Source organism: Hesperophylax consimilis, chromosome 14 (genome assembly GCF_061612785.1).
Source record: "Hesperophylax consimilis isolate HC1 chromosome 14, BYU_Hcon_1.0, whole genome shotgun sequence".
NCBI lineage: Eukaryota > Metazoa > Arthropoda > Insecta > Trichoptera > Limnephilidae > Hesperophylax > Hesperophylax consimilis.
In genome coordinates, this window is record NC_142849.1 from 26,661,000 (window position 1) to 26,683,457 (window position 22,458).

The 22,458-nt window shown below is 32.3% G+C and overlaps 1 protein-coding gene across 1 annotated transcript in view; it reads left to right on the plus strand.

Annotated features, from left to right (window-relative positions):
- The first annotated feature begins 1,988 nt into the window (after positions 1–1,988).
- Positions 1,989–22,458, plus strand: part of LOC149418125 (scavenger receptor class B member 1-like) — a 53,605-nt gene continuing 33,135 nt past the window's right edge. Inside the window, exon 1 of the mRNA XM_089639342.1 lies at positions 1,989–2,143. The gene's annotated coding sequence lies outside the window, so the exon portion shown is untranslated. The remainder of the gene's footprint in view (positions 2,144–22,458) is intronic.

A 22,458-nucleotide genomic window follows, 5' to 3' on the forward strand; every position in this document is an offset into this window, starting at 1 on the left:
AAGCCCTCGATTTCAATGGTTCGATACCCCATAAATGTCTCAGTTATTGTAAACATTCCCAGGAGTTTGTCACCTTGAAAGTCGATGCTTACCCTAAAGTGCGTTCACCTCTAATTTCTGTGGGAAAGAAGAAGCCATTAATTATCTTTTTTATTGCCCGATCCACAGTTCATTCCTTTGTCTGTATTTGATGTACGCCTCTCCGTCCACTGATTGGTTATTCAAAATTTTTATCGTTCTCGACCAGATCTAATTGGTCGACAACCTTCAATATTTATTTTTAGGCCTAGAAAAGGGGAAGCCCTGTCTAGTCCTAGACGATTTTACGACCTCTCTGCTTTCGTCTTAGAACCTCGATATAATTCCAACTATTACAGGTGTCTACTGCAAGCAAGCTGGATCAATTTTTTCTCCGCCAGATGTCGTTAGCATGTCCGTTTTCATAAATATTTCGTATATTTTTAATCCGCAAAGTGGGAACTATGGTCTATCTGGTTTCACTGTGATTTTAGCCTTTCATCACAAACTTTTTTCAATCGTCTACCAGAAGAAATCAGAAGCATTAATGATAAAACCCGAATACTGATCTCTGTCAAAAGACACTTTAAAAATATTCTGAAAAAAAAACTACTGTCATTTAATTAATCTCACAAATATCCTTAGTTTTCCATAACTTCCTTTCTTTTTTAAATTTAATAAATTAATATATTATCCATCACTACTATCAACAAAAATACTACAGCAAACATACATTTATGTAAAAAGAATTATTTAAGTACTAACTAACAATAACATTTATGTACACTCCCCTTCCATACACAAGCAAATGCTTTCAATGGAAGAGTAGTAAAAAATACAAGATGTAAAATGAATTATGTACCATGTAAACTTATTATTAAAAATAAAAAATAATAAAAAAATATATATATATATATAAAATTGTTCATTCAAGGTTGGACTGCCCTGACACTATAAACTTGCTATCTTTACATATACCTCCAAAATATACTAGACGGAATATTTTATTCTACAACAATAACTTCGCTACGAATTCTGTGTTAGAAAGAATACATAGGTTGGGCAATGAATTAAGTGATGTCGCTGACATATTTTATTTAAACTTCAATACATTTAAAGCCAAATTAGTCCACCACTTTTTAAATGTAAATAATGTATGAGAAATCATTATATTTTATTTCGATTTTCTATTGTTTGTTTTATACTGTTGCTTAAAATTAAATTTGTAATTTTTATGTACTTAAAAGCCCAATAGGGCGTCAATAAATAAATAAATAAATAAAAAATATCGATGAATTATAAATTAATGAAAAAATGTTATTTATACGTATTTATTATACGTATTTTTGTACTAAATGCAGCACTTCTTGCATGTTCTGGGATTGAATCTTTAATTTAAACTTTATTTCATAGTTCATCCAATAATAGCCAACGCTCAATAAAGGCTCTCTTTGAGTTAAATATGTTATTTTAAGAACCCGGTCCCGGGCTTAAGTTCGCCAGCTAGACAATTAAACAGAAAACAAGTTAATAAATTACGTTTAAAATAAAGTATTGTGGTAGGTACCTGGGACCAATATTATTATCATATAGAGGCTTTGTTCTTTTCTAAGATAGCTGTCTATCCTCTTGCTGGTTTTAAATCAGAATATGGGAAGGAACTAAAAAGCGCGGTGCTCAATGGTGAATAAGAAGAGACAGGCAGAGAGGAGGGAGTTTTAATATGGGTCCCATGGACCCACGACGTCTTTTAAGGGTTAAAAGTTTTTATTACACCTCATAACACGACTAATACATACTTAACGATGTTTTCACAAAAAATTTAACAATTTTAAAACACGTGTTACCAACGCGCGTTACATTACGTTAGGTGACAGTGACGTGTGCCTATATAGATATAAACCCCCCTCATTAGCACGTGTGTATAAAGGATTGAAATTGCGGCGCCAGTTTCAAACGAACGGTAACTCGCGAGGCGACAGTGTGCTACAGCTACAGAGTACAGAGTGCTTTCAGACGATCGTTATTTACAAGTGCTTCTTCCTTCAGTTTTTTTCAGTTATTTCAGTGCAAGTTACAAAGTTCAAAAATATATTCTTATGTTCAAAAATAAATTTATTCAACGGTGAGTAGTTTTTTTTCTATATTGTAATGTTTCTTTTTGTTACATATTTCAAAATTAATATCTAAGCTTTACATTACCTAAAAAATTAATTATTCACTATTTTAATATTTCTTATGTATTTTTAAATATATATATTTTTTTATATGTTCTTTATTCAGTAAGGTTTATACATTACAGTAAACGGGTAAATTTTTGGCCACCACACTAGGCACATGCCCGTGTTGTAGTGGTCTATATTATTGTAAACTGTGAAATTTAACGAGAAGGCGAATATATTACTTTATAATTATATTGTAATTTTAATTTAATTGCTGTTAAGTGCGTGGTGACAATGTGCAATAATTTGACCAAAATATTATTTTGGTTTATGATAATAGATATAGTAACATATAACTGATTGTTTAAACAATGTAGGAAAGTATAATTATTCGGACTGTATGTTAAGCACGACATTATACGAATATTAAGAAAAAAATGTTAGGGCTCCGTAGCTCTTGATGGAAAGCTGAAAATAATCGAGTTGCCTTTAAAATTCAGTGCAGATCCATACACATATCTGTGCAAATTTCACAACACCAAAGCTTTCCGTTTGAGAAATTTTTATACTTCATCATACGGATTCTCAATTTTTTAATTAAGATATTTAATTAATTAAGACTTACATTATCTCCACACGGGACAGAAATAATTTTCTTCAGGGCCTATGAATTCTTTGGGGATGCTGTGTGGAGGATCTTTTTGAGGAGAGAATAGAGCGAACATAAAACTTGAAGATACCCATGTTGTAGGAGGGAGGAAACACAGAGGCTAGCAAATCTTTCCACAGTCGAGCGTGAGATGTGCTATGAGCATGTTGGGTGTGTGTTTGGCATGTTTCCCGACTATGCACCGGCGCCGAAAAGACCAATGACGCTAGTTTTTTGGAGCATCTTCCATTGTAATACCGGTAGAACAAGCACAGCATAGCTACCTGACGCCTGTGATTTAAAGATTGCTAGCATTGCTGCACAGATTCAATGCAGACCTTCAATTATTTAAAATACATTGTTAGATGTTCTTATGTTATTTGATTGTGCCGTAATATTTGATTATAAATAATATATTTTAGAAAAAAACATTTAAATAAAAATATCTGCGACCATTTGATTGACTCAATGAATCAGCACATGGCAAACATCTCACCATTGTACTATCTCGAATTGCGTAAGATGTGCGTAAATTCAAACATTAATGATTGCTTAATTTTGAATCGGTCAATGAAATACATTAATACTTATATTTATCTAACTGTACAAGACGTGTTTCAAGTTCTCTCTGGATCAATCCAAGAGCAAGGCGAGCGATAAAAAATGCTTTTATTTTTAGAATAACCTAATATCACAGTATAAATGTAATACCACGTTATATCTTATTATACAGTTTTACAATGTGTTAATTGCTTAAATATGACGCCTTTTTCCAAGATTATTTCATGGAGGTTGGAGTAATCTCTTTTTTAAGAACGCATCCCACTCGAGGATGCGGTAGTGAGGCATAGTCCCACTTGCTGCGAGCAGTTGAGGCTCTAGTTTTGATGAGTGTTGTCGCCATAAGAATTTTACAAATTATTTATGCCCCAACATATAACAGAATTTTTTAAAGATTTTATCTTAGAAAAACAATTTAACACTAATGGCTCTAACGGGATACATGTTTTAAATTTTAAACATCAATATCTTACCCTATATTAATGACTGTGCATCGGTTGTGTAAAACTTTTAAACACGTTTATTAGTAAGATAACAGCATCCGTGGTCGAAGGGTAAGACTAGCCTAAGACTACCAATTCGGAGATCGCAGGTTCAAATCCCGACGAGCGTAAGCGTTTTCAATATATACAGAGTTTTCCAATAAGAGGTGTTATTTTAAATTGCCCGCTTTTTTGGTAGATGTTTCTTTTGAAGCTGTCATTTTTTGACAATTGACAAGTGGAAACTACGCCATTGATAAAAATAGAACGACACACGCTTCAACAACGCATTGAAATTATTAAAATTCACTTGAGTGAATCAAATGCAAATCATCTTGAGTGATGAGGCCCATTTCCACCTCGGTGGCTTCGTCAACAAGCAAAATTTTTGCATCTCTGGCTCGGAAAACCCAAAAGTTATTTTTGAAAAACTTTTTTCTTCAACGTGTGACTGTTTGGTGCGGTTTATGGTCCGGCGGAGTCATTGGACCTTACTTTTTCTAAAATGAGGCTGGAGCTACAGTTACGGTGAATGGATTGCGCTATCAAGAGATGATTAATGATTTTTCATGGCCAAAATTGGATGGTATTGATTTGAACAGCGTTTACTTTCATTAAAACGGCACTACGTGCCACACAAGCAACGAAACCATTGATCTTTTACGATTGAATATCAAAATAACACCTCTTATTGGAAAACCCTGTAGTATAGGTACTTGCGGCACGTTCCAGTGCGGAAGTCATTCTTATTATCGTCCTTGTGTAAGACCACCATTAAGAAATGAAACTTTTTAATTACTTTAGAAGTGTTTAGACCAGGTCTGAATAACCAGGTACTTCCTCACCTTTCTCTTCCCCATCTCCTTCCCCTACCTAATTCTTTCAGCCTGACAACTTACTTCTATCGGGGATACCTCAATGGCTCCGGTCGGTTGGGAGTTCTTGCGTCTTGTGTTCACTTAAGAAAATATATTTTATTTATAATTTAATTTTACAGTTTTAAGCCATCGTTACACGCCATCATTTAACTTTTACGTTTTAGCAATTATAATTTTATCGCTAAAAATATTGTTGCATGTCTAGCGATTTTCATTTCCCAGTTAGATATCACAATACAATCGATTCATTGTTTCAAACACCTAATCCAAGAAATATTACAAGACTCTTGAGAAATATGTTAGCACGAAAATTATTTAGACATTTGTTTATCTTCTCTTAATAGTATAAAAACAAAGTCGTTTTCTGCGTCTGTCTATTTGTGCGCTTAGTTCTTCTTAACTACACATCATATTTTGATAGGGCTTTCATTGAGAGAACTTCTTTCGAAGGTTTATATGTACATAATTTATGCGTGTTCTTTTCATATAAAGTAGAGGAAAGTCGAGCTACGCCGGGTATATTTTAGCTAGTAATAAATAAAAAAATTAGTCGTATGGTTGTGCTCGCAAAACTCAAAATTATCTATAAATACCGCTGAAAATTTCAAAGAGTGTTCTTATTAATGTCAGAAGTGTTTAGAGGTTTCAATGGTAGAAGAATTCGGGGACGCCCTAGGAATATGAAATTTCTCTTCACCATAATGAGATCCCTACTCGTATACTATGCCTATACTATACATTTACTATACCTTTACTATACCTATACAACACCTATACTACACCTGTACTATACCTACACTATACCTTTACTATACCTATACTATACATATACTATAACTATACTATACCTACCTATACTCTACATTTATTATACCTATACTATTCCTTTACTATACCTATACCTTACCTATACTATACCTATATTATACCTCTACTATACTTATACTATACTTATACAATACATATACTATACATATACTATACCTATACTTTACCTATACTACACATGAAAACTTGTTTCCTTCCGTTTAATAGGGTCAGGTCAATCCATCGTTTATTTGGGTTTGCTTTGCATATATTTTTTTTCTCCTGCGACCGGTGAGTATACTTTAGCGCAAGCAATTTTGGCGTTATAATTTTGAAGCCTAAAATCGTGTTAAAAAAGAGAAAATTAAAAACATTGCCGGCTCTAAACCAAACGGCACCTGGCGCTAGTTATAAAGCCTGTGGCGCTGTGTTAGGAGTTGGGTATTATTGTAACCACCTTTGCTCCTTGGTGCCTTAGCAAGTCGGCCCCCAGAGAGAACTGCTCCAATAATGCCTCCACAGGACCGGCCCTGATTAGAAAAATAACAAATATGTTCATTAGTTTCGTCCACTGAACAAACAATCCCTCAAAGTACTGATTTGAATGAAAATGGTTCTAGCTGTTGACGCTGTAACTATAAGCATCTCCCTTCAAGATATGTTCCTGCATTCCCCAACCCAACCTGTTGCCACAATTACCTGTCCCCGTCTGACAGTGTGAAGTACCTACGTCAAAGCCATTTGCAATATTTTTTTATACATGACCAGTCTGTTAAGAAAACCGGTAAAGCGAATATGTTTTTTTGGTGAATTTAATTCAAGTCTGTTACGAAAGCTTGGGCAATGTCCATCAAGTCTTTAATACCGATCGAAAACACAAAGAGTAAGACAGAATCCTCTCCAATTATAACTGTTAATCACCCCAATAGTTGTGTCAAGTATTGAGTACATTAAATGAACCGCAATGAAACCGCAAACTGATTCGCGTACAATATTGTGACTAGTACTAAGATACTAAGTAGTAAAAAAAACATAAAACAGCAAAAGAAAATATTTTTTTATTCTAGAATATATTCGATATACTAAGAAATCGTTACAAAACCAAATCTACTCGGGCACACATACTTCGGGTACACCCGTATCACAATTCTGTCGCTTTATCTCTTCATTGATTTCACCTGAAATTAGACTCTTAACTTTTTACAGAAGATATAAATAAATTATTAATATTTTAAATGATTGCGATTTCAACAGAAAAAACATATTTTGATTTCTATTTATCTGTAACCTTTCCCCTGCTTTTAATCTTTCTGAAAGTTATGACTACCAAATTGCTCGGACCATTCCAATCTCTTTTATCTCAATTCTGGTTAACACAAAATAAAATATTATCAACTCCAAAAATGTTGCTCTTACGACCTTTCTATTATGTGAATACGATAAAACTAATCTATTTAATGAAATGCTGCTTTCGCATTATGACTTGATATACATAATATTTACTATCTAATCAATTATTTTTTAATATTCAATTCGAAATAACGCATAATCATTACATTTAACTGAGATTTATTATTCGCAAACAATGTTATTTGACAACTTACAAAAACAAGGCTTTTATGATCTGAGCTCTGCCAGCTAAGTATCCTCCATAATTGCACAAGTAGCATATTCCGCTTATGGTGGTGATAATATGACGTTAGCGTTTGCAAAAATTCTAAATATCAAACATTTAAAAAAATAATAATCATTATTAAAGAAAAATACAAAAAAGTTAAATTTTTGGTACGATGTAATAAAATTTCACACATTTTTGAAAATATCCCATACAAAATCGTAAAAATATTGGTAACTATAGTTGAGATATTTTGAATATTTTTTTATCATCTCTTATCTGCAACCTTGAAGGGAGGGGTGGGGGGGGGTATCGCTCCAGAGCAGGTCATCATTAAAAAAAAAAACTAAAAATAATCGTTGGAATAATATTGGTAAATTCGTGGCGTGATCATTGTTTTGAAAATATTTATTATCTTCGTATACTCCACTTTATCTAAGTGAAAAGCCAAGTACCAGAGGTAAATACTTTTTACATTTTAAATCTTACTTAAAATTTGGGTATAGGTAAATCATTTTAAAATCGAAATGTTTGATTGAGTTCATGGACAATTGATAGTTTCAAAAAAAATTGTAACAATCGTTCGCGATCCCCTCTTACCTCGCAAATGCCCAAAGATACTGGGTGTATACTTATGTTATCGATCCGTCTAAATTTGGCTCGCGATTCAAATTGACAATGTTCTTTCATGTTTTTTTTTGTTCCATTATTTCAAACAAAAATAAAATTACTATTGAAATAAATATTTTTTTATCTATCAAGCAAGGGTTTATTTAAAATGATTTACCTATTGCAACGTGAAAAACAATCAACTAGTTTCATTATAAAAAATAAAATTATAATTTACTTCAAATCGTGGTTTAAATTTAGTACCCGGATTCATGGGGTCAGGTATGTCCAGGTCTTGGAGACGAATAAGTCTCTCCTCCAACTACGTGGCGGGTCAGATCGAGAGAGGTCGGTTGAGGGAGTCCCTTTGACCTCTCCAGCCGAATTCGCACGTCCGTTACTTTTGGACGCACTAACCTCCATCGATAAACCCGATCGATAAATAATATATCGATAATGTTGACAACTTATCATCGTTCCTTAGCACGACTGCAAATCGCTAACGTACAAACAACAGTTCAAATATAAATAAAAGAACACTTATTCGTTGTGAACAATTGTCTGTTCATTGGCGATCTGCAGTCGTGCTTCGAAACGATTACAGACACTATCGATAAAACCTTTATCGATCGACCGTGTTAGATTCCTAGATTCTTACACACCATTAAAAATATATAAAAAAAATTCTTTTCCTCAAAAATAGACGGCATTCTTAAAGATGGCATGGGCAGAGAGGGAAATTATTTATCTTTATCTATTAATCCAAATTTATTTCATTTCATCATTTGTTCAAGTTATTTATTGCGTTAATAATAATTTAAAAAAATATTTTGTATTGTTACAGCAGTGTTCTCGTAATAGAGGTGTTCGTTAATTCTCAATACATTTTCGTTCGTCACTCATTCAAGTGCTCTATTTTTTTCTGACCTAGTATGCAAATTTGAAGTGCTGCATCAACTGCGGTTGCATGCCATCTTCAAACATCTGCAATGGCTCCCTAATGGCCCTAGATTAGTTACGTAACCAAGACGCAAACACCATGACGTCCAATGCGCAAACAGAACCTAAAAATCTGTCGGCTCCCCCATAATATCATGGGTAATGATTTTTCAGTTTCGAGCAAAACGCCATTTGCTCGCGAGTCACGCCACCTTTACAGAGTATAAAAATAAGAACGTATGAAGTATATAACATTGTTTAGTTTACATTCAAAAGAGTTCATCAATGGAAGGTTACGTAAATGTGCATCGAAGTATTTAATTATTTTTGATGATAAACTAATCTTTATTAGACATGGTTTTTTATGCATAGCACAAAGGATACCAAATTTTTATAAGCAATATTTAGTCGGTGTTGGGAATAAGCCGACGTAGCTCAGTGGTCCAGAGCACCAGACCGGACATCAGAGGGTGCGGGTTCGATTCCCGATATTGTAAATTTGTATGGATATTTCAGGCGACTAATTATTGCTTACAATAAAGTATTTTATGTTCCCAAAATTGCTTACATCTAATATGTTTTTAAAAGTGACCGTATAAATCATCACAATGATAATTCATCACAACTTTAAAAAGTTATATAAAGTCATGGAAAGTGATGAAACAAAAACTTTATTAACTGGGTTAAGTAGGTTAGGTTAAGTAGGTTAGGTTAGGTTAGGTTAGGTTAAAAAAAATAATAATTTCATAGTTTCTAATGACTTTATATCACTTTTTAAAAGTGTGTTGAATTGTCACTGTGTTGAGTTATCGGAACCGTTTTTAAACTCTACTTGGATACTACATGTAACAAATATTTAAATATGCACTTAATTCTTTTATTTGGCATACATACAAAAATAGTCGTCAAAATTATTTTCTGAAGTAAAATTTATTTTGAGTTTTTTGAATTTTTATCTTTTTAAATACATCTTGGAAGTGAAAATTAACCCATTTTCCGACATTTGTTAGAGTTGAAAATTAGATACAGTTAATTTACGAAATAAATGTCGGTCCCACCCACACGCGATTTGGCTCAGTTTTTAGCGCGGTCGACTCCTGTCCCTGGAGAAAACGTTACTACCTTAAGACAAACGAATCAAAAATGTGTATTTTAAAATGCATCTGTTAATAAAAATAGATGTATTATACAAGAAGTCCGGGGGTAAAGTGCACTAACTTAGGGGGGTGATTCTACATGATTTTAGAAGTATAAAAAAACGAAATTCCAACGTTTTACGGTAGTTTTTAAGTAAAAAAGTTGAATTTTTTGTGTGGGAAAATAAATATTCTTCCATAGAAAAATATTTTGGCAGGGAAAAAAAAATTATGAATTCAAAAAAGTTATTTCTTTTTTACTCTACCACCATGTAGAATCACCTCCCAAAGTAAGTGCACTTGGTGACCGGGTATGTCATCAAAATGACAATTCAACACACCTACAAAAAATTATATAAAGTCATGAAAAGTGATGAAACAAAAACTAGATTAAATAGGTTACATAGGTAACTATTAAACATAGTTTTATTATATCACTTCTAACTCTATATCAGGTGTGTTGAATTTTCATTACGATGAAATATGATCGTTATTGGATGTATACAATATTACACCTTCAAAACTTATTATATCTAGCATCTATATTAGGAATGATCTTTATTGGCTCTACACAATATAACACCTTCAAGACTTAATATATCTAGTATCTATATCAGGAATGATCATTATTGGCTCTATACAATATAACACCTTCAAGACTTATTATATCTAGTATCTATATCAGGAATGATCATTATTGGCTCTATACAATATAACACCTTCAAGACTTATTATATCTAGTATCTATATCAGGAATGATCATTATTGGCTCTATACAATATAACACCTTCAAGACTTATTATATCTAGTATCTATATCAGGAATGATCATTATTGGCTCTCTACAATATTACACATTCAAAACTTGTTATATCTAGTATCTATATCAGGAATGATCTTTATTGGCTCTATACAATATAACACCTTCAATACCTATTATATCAAGCATCTATATCAGGAATGATCGTTATGGGCTCTCTACAATATTACACATTCAAAACTTATTATATCTAGTATCTATATCAGGAATGATCTTTATTGGCTCTATACAATATAACACCTTCAAGACTTATTATATCAAGCATCTATATAGAGAATGATAGTTATTGGCCCTGTACAAAAAACACCTTCATGACTTCAAGTTTATTGCATCTGAACATGACTGGGTGGTTCTTCTGAGAGACGGGTCACATTGTCGTAGGTTTTTTTTTAAATTTTTGTCTCAACTGCTACCAACCGTCCGGAGCCAGTGAAACTATGGCATTACCAATTGGTATTGTTGTGAGGCTGAAAGTATAGGGGAGGAGGTATGTGAAGGAAGAATCTGGCTGTTCATATCTGGTCATCAAACACGTTTCAATTCTGAATGATGGTCTTACACCAAGGCGATACTGATAGTATATTTTACTCTGGAACGTGCCGCAAATATTTATTTTTATTTATTTATTTTATTTTAACATTACATTTAGTTACAATAGTGACGTATTGCCCATCTCACTAGGTGTGTAACGCCTGTGTTGAGATGGCAATTTACAGAGTGGTTGTTAACTAGGTTTTAGCTAATACAATATTGTGAAAATGCCAGATAAAATAAAATCAGTATATTTTTGTTTTTTTTTTTTTAATTATACAATTTAAGAATGAATGTAGAAGGTGGAGGCCAAGCAATAATAATTTTAAGTAATTAATTCATAAAGTTTCAGTTTGACCAAAAGGCGTATTATACATATATATACAGAGTTGGCACAATTTTTAGTATGTTATGAAATAGTTCAATGTATATTTTTATTGGAGGTAATCAATGATTTTATTTTTAAATAAAGTTTTGATTTGTGTGTTTCTAATGTCAATTGGTAAAGAATTGAATAGATACATAATTATTAATAATACATCTACATATAAAATGATTAAATTATTAAACAACACAAATAAAATTTGATTGATTTGTGTTGTTTAGGGGTTCGAACCAGGATTGCTAGTCGACCACGAAAGCCGTCATAGGCCGTTGATATAATCTATCGGTATTTAAATTTTTTTATAAAACATTGACAATCGATACCTATAATAATGTCAACTTTATTTTAAACAATGGTTTGTCGTAGGATTATGTTCAATTGTATCAGTCCGATGAAGAAGCCCGCTAAGATGGAAACGGTTCGATGAGAAGTAAATAATTGAAAGAAAGTCATGAAAGTTGTTTTAATGCAAAAAGTCATATTAATCCAAAATATTCAAAATTTCATCCATATTGCTCTGGAACACTTTAAGTTTTTGAGTTCTTAATAATTACATATTATTTTTGAAGATAACATATATGCATTTATAGATCGAAACCAAATAAAATTCCATCGAAAAATATATGACAATAATGGCTCCAGTGGTCATTATCATTTTTTTTTATACAGGATGGCGCATAACTACCGTTATGGTTTAAATGTTTAAGAACTTTTTAAATTTATTTATATATTTTTTTTTTTATTTCTGAATTTTGTGAAGAAAGCTTGGGGAATTTGAAATGGAAAACTAAACAACAGAACAGCGGCCAACAATTGTTGAATTTTATTATGAAAATCAACGGTCAATTGTTTTGACGCAGCGTGCTTATCGTCGTTTTTTTAATGTACGTACTGGACCTTCAGCACCAACAATAAACCGCCTGGTTGCAAATTTTCGACAACATGGTACAGTAAGACACCTTCCATGTACCGAAAGACCACGTACGGTCCACACAGAATAAAATATCCAACATGTTGTGGATAGTGTGCAGGACAGTCCAGAAACATCAACAAGAAGACATTCGGCGCAACTGGGGCTATCGCGGAGGTCCGTTCAGAGAATTTTGGCCACATTGCACATGTTCCCGTATAAGGTTCAGCTTGTGCAAGAATTGAAGCCGATAGACTGCCAACAACGGCTTGATTATGCCATTTCATTCCGACAAAAAGCCGAAGAAAATTGCGATTTCATTAACAATTTGATAATGAGCGATGAAGCCCATTTCCAATTGAATGGTTTTGTAAACAAGCAAAATTGCAGGATATGGACTACGGAAAATTCAAAAACAGTTCATCAGCAACAATTACACCCGCTTTTTTGGTGTGGTGTATCATCTGAAAGGATCATTGGTCCTTATTTCTTTGAAAATGCACATGGCGCCTCAGTTACGGTTAATGGTGCTGAATTTCAAACGATGCTGGTAATTTTTTTTAATCCAGCTGTAGAAAACCATCCAAAGTTGTGGTTTCAATAAGATGGGGCCACAACCCACACTACAAGGGGCACAATGGCTCTGTTACGGGACCTCTTTGGCGAACGCATTATTTCACGCAGAAGCGATTTCAATTGGCCCCACGTTCACCGAATTTAACAGCGCCAGACTGTTTTCTTTGGGGTTATTTTAAAAAAATATTATAATAATTAACCATTAAAAAAAAAGTTACTAAACATTTAAACCATAACGGTAGTTACGCGCCACCCTGTATTAGCGCGCTCCCTCTAACATTCGTGTTTACATATCTCCCTTTCAAAACACCTTTTTCTTCATTTTTTATGCTTATTACCGAGCCTTAACTCCTCAGGCCTCTGTCATATTATATGCAATAAAAACCACATAAATGGAATATTTCTGAACGTATCCTAACATATTTAAAAACTGCCTTTGAAGGTGACAAAATACGCCTTCAAGTATGTAAATAGAATTTTTGATAAATATTAAAATTTTCAACTCGAATATAAAAATTGAAAAATGGCTCGCCTTAAATTTTTAACTGAAATTACTAATAGCGTAAAAGTATATAGAAACACGTAAATTTTATTAGACAAAAAAAGTACAAATTTTACTTTTACCTCCCTTTTTTGTTTTATATAGCAATAATTACTAAAAAAATAAATGAAGTTTCGTCATTTTTTTTAAAATTGTGTTCTTTACTTTTTTTTATGAAGGAAACATTTTAATTTTTCTGAGATTAACTTTTAGATTTTAATATAAAGCGTGGTGTTTTCTCTTTCTAACGCAATTTAGATCATATTTCTCTTCATAACAGTAAGGGAGATACAACGATTTCTATGATCAAATGAATTGTTCCCAAAAGCGAACAAATTATCCTGAAGAGATTAAATTTCACCAAGAATAATATTATTTAAGGTACAGGGTTTTCCAATAAGAGGTGTTATTTTGATATTCAATCGTTAAAAATCAATGGTTTCGTTGCTTGTGTGGCACGTAGCGCCGTCTTGTTGAAAGTAAACCTTATCCAGATCAATACCATACGATTTCGGCCATAAAAAATCATTAATCATCTCACGATAGCGTAATCCATTCACCGTAACTGTTGCTCCAGCCTCATTTTCAAAAAAGTAAGGTCCAATGACTCCGCCGGACCATAAACCGCACCAAAAAGTCACACGTTGAGGATAGAGAGACTTTTCAAGAATAACTCTTGGGTTTTCCGAGCCCTAAATGCGACACTTTTGCTTGTTGACGAAGCCACCGAGGTGGAAATGGGCCTCATCACTCAAGATGATTTGCATTTGATTCACTCAAGTGAATTTTAATAATTTCAATGCGTTGTTAAAGCGTGTATTGTTCCATTTTTATTAATGACGTAGTTTCTACAAATGTCAAAAAATTACAGCTTCAAAATTAACATCTACCGAAATAGCGGGCTATTCAAATAACACCTCTTATTGGAAAACCCTGTATTGAAATAATTTTTATTTATGATTGATGGCCGGAATCTAGATAAGGCAACAAAAATATGATATAAATATCAAAATAAGTTAGCTTATGTTAGGTTAACATTATGTTTTTTTTTCAATATAACCTAATTTACCGATAAGAATACTCACTACAATCCATTACGTAAAAACTGGTGATTATATTTTACTTCAAGAATAATAAATCAATTCTGGTGATAAAAATAGAGGGTTTTTTTTACAAACACACTCTAAACAGCCTCATCAGTTAGTCAGAAGGTTTATTTTATAATAATAATAAAATTACAATACCAAAACTTAAACAAGAGAAATTGCAATGCAGAAAATAGAGATTATAATATCATATGTGATTACAATACAAATATATACATAGATATTAGTTGGCTAAGTCCTCCATCACAACTCAGGCAACATCTTCCGCTTACTGTGGTGATAGTAGATGATTTTAAAATATTATCAGGTTATTCGTAATCTAGGAATATTTGTCTATCGTTATTTTTTTTTAAATATATTTTAATATTCCTGGGAAGGGAAATTGGGGGTAGTAGCTAAGAATTGTTGAATAAAACAAATATTTCCATAGAAAAAAATGGTTATTTTTAAAATGTCATTTTCAAGGGAGTAAGTTCCAGCTAATAATCGCGAGATGAGTCGCGTTCTTCCGTCTTCTATACTAGGGTTTTTAAATTTGTTCAATCAGATATTGCAGAAGTAGTTAATCCACATTTTCCAAAAAGTATTTTAGTACTTTCTTTGAAATCAGATAAATAAATAAAATCAAAAATCGTTCATCTAACTATAGCAATAGTGTCACACAGTAAAATCATGAGCCGTTCATCTAACTAGGGCAATAGTGTCATACAATAAAATCATAAGCCGTTAAGGCGATGCCATACGTAGTATTGCAAAATCATGTGTTTTTGGTTTGAAAATTTGGTCGCCTAAATACTGCGATTAAAATACATCTTGGCCTTTGAAATAATCGAGTATTTTTTAGATAAGTCTTTTTATAAGTCCAGTAAAAAATAATGTATAAGGCCTATAAAAACTGCTTTGAAGTTCAAAATCTCCTACTTACAAACACATTTTCGGTTATGATTTTATTGTATAATGTGGCACATTAAGTTATTTATAAAATGATCGGAAAAAAATTAAATATTTATGCCTTAACATCCACAAAATAAAATAAAAGGCACTTTTTGGCCATATTTTTTTCTTGCATAAATCAAAACAGGCGGATGGTGTTAAGCGGGAATTTAAACCTTATTGCCATCTACGTGAGGGTTGTTATTGATAGCGGCTCAATTTAAAATATTACACGACGTAGTGCATCACCTTAATTAAGTAGTGCAATAGTGTTAAATATTAAATTCATAAGCCGTTCATCTAACTAGGGCAATAGTGTCACACAGTAAAATCATAAGCCGTTCATCTAACTAGGGCAACAGTGTCACACAGTAAAATCATAAGCCGTTCATCTAACTAGGGCGATAGTTTCAGATATTAAGATCATAAGCCGTTCATCTAAACAGGGCAAAGGTGTCACACAGTAAAATCATAAGCCGTTCATCTAACTAGGACAATAGTTTCACATAGTAAAATCATAATCCGTTCATCTAAGTAGGACATTTCTGTGTAAAGATGTGCAGCTATAAGTTATAGAAAGAAAAATAACAAATACAAACTTAACCCTTAAACGGATATGGCGATCGGTAAAACTTTATAAATGGTCAGTGTAAATTTTACAAAAAAGTGTTTTAAATAGTGTAGATATTTATTTTTTGTTCGTAAGATGTTCTTATTTAATAATTATAGTTAGCTAAAACAATAGGACTACGTAGATATGGATTAAAGATTGGTTGGAAGTCTTTGTTTAAGGTAATATTAAAAATATAAACCTACAAAATTATTACAAAAATCAACATTAAATACAGTTATTCAAACTAACATTAGAGCTGGGCAGTACGTCTATAGTTGGAAACAACAACATTCTAAACTTAATAAGCAGGTATTACATAGAACTTGTAGTGGCTTATCAGCCACTATCATAGGGTGACCATATTGACAATATGACAATGATATGCCGTGGAGACAAGGAATCCAGTGCCATGTGAATCAATTACTTGAGGCAGGCCATGGCACGAGTCAGACTAATAGATTGATGAATGTGAATGATGCGAAGAATACGTGCCAGGTCGGAGGTTAGCGTGGTCAGTTAATTAGAACATATTAACTGATCAAACAAATGACATGATTTAAGATCATCACGACCAAACCTTTTAACGTTATTTAGTTTCGGAGTATTATGCCTTATATATTGTGCTTCCTCCATCTTTTGCCAAATTACGGAAAAAAATTGAAATCCACAAAAACCGCAATAATTAACTGAGTGTTGCGAAATCCTGGTTTAACTCAACCATTTGTCATTTCTTCTGTCTGAAATTTTTTTTAAAATTCATATTTCAGTTTAAGATGGTGGCCTTATTGTATGCCACCTTTTTATCCCGCCATTTACGAGCTGTCAAATCGGAATAAACAATATTACGGTGTCTATCGGCCTTACGAATGTTTGATTAAATAATTGCCACTGATATGGTAACATATCAATGGTAAAATTCTTAAGGCTTACAATTAAGTAGGTAGGTATTTAAGTACTTACCCACTAAAAAATCTTACGATTTCAGAGAATATTATGGTTTTGATTTAAAATGAGAAAAAAATAGAAACAGTATTTTTTGGACGCGAGGTTGACTACACGTCAACAGAAGAATCTTCAAAGATCTAGTTTAATAGCTCTTGGTATTTGGTACTTGACTGCACCAAATCTTAACGCCGCAAACCACATTAATTTAACTAGTTATTGTACTTAAATACTGACCCTAAGAGATTGACTGCATTCATAAATACACACTTTATCACGATCCACACATCTGCCATGATGATGAACACTGTTGGAAACGTTGGGTAAAGAAAGAGGAAGCGCAACACTACATAAAACCCCAAAAATACATCAAGATTATCTTAAAATTATTCAATACAAACATTTTTTCATTTTAGGATCTTACCAGGGAACTATGATTGAATATATATTAATTCTCTTAGGATCTTACGTATTACGGTTCATAACGGTGACCAACTAACTAATCTTCTAACTGATGAAACACGTTGCGCCAAACGTTTATGCCAAGTATGATATATATTTCGATTTTACGCAGCATTCTTTAAACGCTTAATAATAATTGCAAGGTTGGAATAAATTAATAACTTGGGAGGTTGATGTCTTACCGTCGAATTACGCTAATTTGTCTTTCATTTGGCAGAACCTAGAGTGCCAATGTCCTTCGACATTCCGAGATTTATGATAGGCTGTTGCCCCGCATCGTTGTGTCATGTACTACCTCGCCGTAATGGCATTATTCCTGCAGTAGTTTATGGTAGTGTTGTACTGAAGTCATGCAAAATATCGTATATCTACCGCTATGCAGTGGACAGATTTCATGTCCCCATTTCTAGATTTCAAGAAAGATCTGTAATGTCAAAACCAATGCTACAGAGACGCGATAGCCTTTTTAGGATTCGAAATCCATAGCCTATTTCTAACCGTACCTTACTATGGACAGATTAGACATATTTTGTGATAGTAAATTAAGTTTCTTTGTCGTATTTATTTATTACACCGACTTTTTACTTACTGCTCACTGTGTTCACACGTGAGTAAGAAAAATCTTAAGTTAAAATGTATATTTTTGTATGTATAAATAAATTAAAATAAATTTAAAACGGAGATTAAAGAGAGCAGAAGAAAATACAGCCAGCAGAAGAGATTACAAGAAACTAGAAAAAGAGAATGCAAAAAAGCAGAAGAGATTACTAGAAAATAGCGTAAAATAACACAAGCAGAATACAAGAAAATAACCGAAGAAAATGCAAGAAAGCAAAATATTATGTTTTAATAAAACAGCTCAAAAGTACTCAAGCAAGAAGAAGAAATTACAAGAAAATCGAAAGCATGAGAGAATGCAAGAAAGCAAAAGAGATTTTAATAAAACAGCAGTAGATTATGCAAGCAAACAGAAGAGATTACAAGAAAGCGAAAGAAATTCCAATCAAACAGCAGAAGCGAATGCAAGTTAAGCGGAAGAGATTACAATAAAATATTAGACAAGAATGCAAGCAGAATAAGACACGACTGATTGAACATATTCAAACAAGAAACTTATTTGTGTATCGGAAAAACTTTCGTCCTATAATTAAATTAATCATATTTTACACACATGATATATGAATCCTGGTAACTGCTGTTTCCCTCAGTTCACTGGACTAACCGAAGGTAAGAAGACTTGAGAAGGTCATAAGCTAGCCAGTTTATGTTATTATAATGGTCCAGTTCCTCGCTTTATGGCCTACATTATAGGGTTACCAGATGGTCCAGATAAAAAAAAACGAACATTTTTTATCAAAGAGTATCCCCTTTGATTTTTTTTTTGTACAATTTGTCGATAATCATAAACCCCTTTTGATTTTGTCCAAAAAAAACAGAGAAAATTACCGAAAATTTCTGAGGGTGAACACAATGAAACACTTAGACACTTACACATTAAAACTTCTTTTTATTATTACTATTGGTAAGCAAAAAATCACTTTTTAACATATTTGCACTAGATGCTACTGCTTTAAATAATCGTTTATTGCCTGAAATTGTATATTTAAATTCAGTGCAACTAGCATTTAAATTGAAGAAAAAACACACTACGGTTTTCACGGTATTCACACCTACTCAATTTATTATTCAGACGTACATTACCTATTACACTAAAAACTCTTTCTACGAAGGCATTGGAGATGGGAACACTGCACATATATTGTACCATTTTCAACAGATTTGAGCAAGTCTTGCTACCACCTACAAGAATCGCTCACGACTTTTGTTCTGTAAATTATCTCGTGAGTGAGGTATATATGTCGCGTATTTTTTAAAAAACCGGACATTCTATTGTCCGGTTTTCCAAAATTTTCTAGACCGGACAGCTGTTCAAAAACCACTGTCCGGTCCAAAACCGGACATCTGGCAACCCTAACTGCATACTACACGGTTGTACGGCCTCATTATTTGGCGAGGTTAGGTTACAGGTTTTAGGCGTTGCGAAATAACATGCAACGGTTTGAACGGAGTTAAAAGTAGTTCGTGTAGGGCTGAAACTAATAATTATTATTAATTGCGTGTCTATACTGTTGATAATACTTCAAAGAAGTAAAAAGTGGTCACGTGTATAATTTACAAAAACGATACGGAATGAAATCACAACAAAAATTGTACCATTTAAAATGTTTATAAAAAGGTTTTTTTAATGAAATGCGACAGTTTAATCACATCCCGTTCATCCTGCCTAAACTCTGTGGATACGACAACAAACCAGTAACTACTTAACTAGCAAAAAAGGGTGTTAAAGGACGTACTTGACTCACTTTAACCAGTGATTCCTGACATTATTTGTAGTAGATGGCGATAAGGTTGAAATTCTCGCTTGACTTAACCGCCTGTTTTGATTTATGCAAACAAAAACAACGCCACAAACCATGTTTTATTTTTTTGTGAATTTCTGGCACCAATTTAAAATGTTTGCGAATCGTTTTTTAAAGAAGTTAATGTGCTACATTATACAATAAAACCATAATCGAAAGAAGTTAATGTGCTACATTATACAATAAAACCATAATCGAAAGAAGTTAATGTGCTACATTATACAATAAAACCATAATCGAAAGAAGTTAATGTGCTACATTATACAATAAAACCATAATCGAAAGAAGTTAGTGTGCTACATTATACAATAAAACCATAATCGAAAGAAGTTAATGTGCTACATTATACAATAAAACCATAATCGAAAAGGGGTTCACTGTGGGAGATTTTGCACTTTAAAGCAGTTTTCATAAGCCTCAAACTTTATTTTTGTCTGGGCTTATAAAAATACTAAAAAAAATTGATTATTTCATTGGCCAAGACGTGTTCAACTCGCAGTATTTATATTTATTTCAGTATTTATAGTATTTCTAAGCGATCAAATTTTCAAACAAAAACACATGATTTTGTTTATTTATTTATTTATTTATTCATTTTCTGGAAATCGACAGTTTACATTTAATCAGTTTGTACATAAGTATTATTTAGTAAAATAAAACCAATTGTGGATTTCCTCCTTGTGACTTTAACTGAGACAGCATAATGTTATTTAAATAAATTATACAAAACAAAGATTATATAAAACGAAAAATTTACAAACTAATACATTTATAGCCATGGAGAGAGGGTGTAGATATAAATAAAATCAAAATAGAGATATAAACAATAGAGACATAAACATTATTCACAAACCATCAGAAAAATATTCTTTTATGGTCCTCTTGTATTTGGTAAGTTCGGATCTGAAAATATCAACATTGAATAATACGCTATTGTAATTATTGCATTATCACTTACATCACTTTACATCACTTCGAAGCTTAATGCCAAAGCACTATTTTGATTAATCTTTATAACGAATTGGTGTACATTATGAATACAAAAAAAATATGCTTTAGATAAATTGAAGGTTTTTCTATCGCTTTGCTTGAGTAGAATACAAATAAATATATAAATTACTCAATAAAAAATACAAACGCAAAGTACTAAAAAAAATATTTTTTAATAGAAATGTATGAACACATAAAGGAAACAACTTTTAAAAAATACAGTAATATAGCTAAGATTATCTGTGACAGTTTCACTTGATTAACTTTTTTGCTTTCTTATAAAATTATTTACAAAATAAATAAAAACCAGTTTTTTGCTTGAAATCGAACGTTTCTAGACTCCGTTTGTCAAGCAATTTTAATGCCTATTACCTACAATCTAAGGTATACCAAGAATATACACATTTTTGGCTTGTAGCTTCCTCTTAATAGAGCTGTTCATTTAGCGCATTTCGGATTTTCTTAATATTCTAAGAAAATCTGCTGGATTACGTTTTTGTGAAGAAAGAAAGAATATCTATCTATATATTGTACATTATATATCTACATTATTATGTGTGAAGGCGATAGGTTGAGCTATCAGAATATAAAGCACGCCTGAGGTGAAATAATCTAATATAATTTGACAGCAAAAATCCAATATCACGGGTTATTTTAGGAAAAATGGTCTGATGAATAATTATCAAAAGGTGTGGAGGTCAACTCATTTGGGATAAATTCCCAATCGGTACTTAGTTCAGTTGCACTTAAATAATTATATATTTTTTGGATGACCTTGATTTGGTTGATTTACGAGACACGATGTAAAATAATCCACCTCTGCCAATGTTTTATTAATTTCATCAGTTCACGAATTTAATAAACTTATCAATTTTTACTTTATGACATTGTACAGTGGGAAGTATGATCATTTATTTAAATTAAAATATAAGTTAAATAAATTTACGAATATATTAAACGTTCTGTTATGTGCACATGTAAAATTTCACAATTGTATCTTTAAATGCAATAGTATTTAAGTAAGTAGATTTTTGCTCTATTTCAAACAAGTCGTGTTTTATTAAATATTTTCTCCACTTTTCGCTTAATTTTTATCGTTTTTTAATATTAGCGCGCTCCCTCTAACGTGAGTTTTTACATATCTCCCTTTCAGACCATCTCTGGACACAATTTTATATTATTGGACACATACTACGGGGCCTTAAAGATTATAAATACCTAAAATAACGTATTATGATTAAAATAAATTTAGGTGTTGCTTCGTATACAAACTTCGCACACAGTCCTCTAACAGTGGGTTGAAACGCATTAGATATTATGTTGTAGGTATTAGAAGCCGCATAGAGTTCACTCTGTGTCAATTCTATTACTATT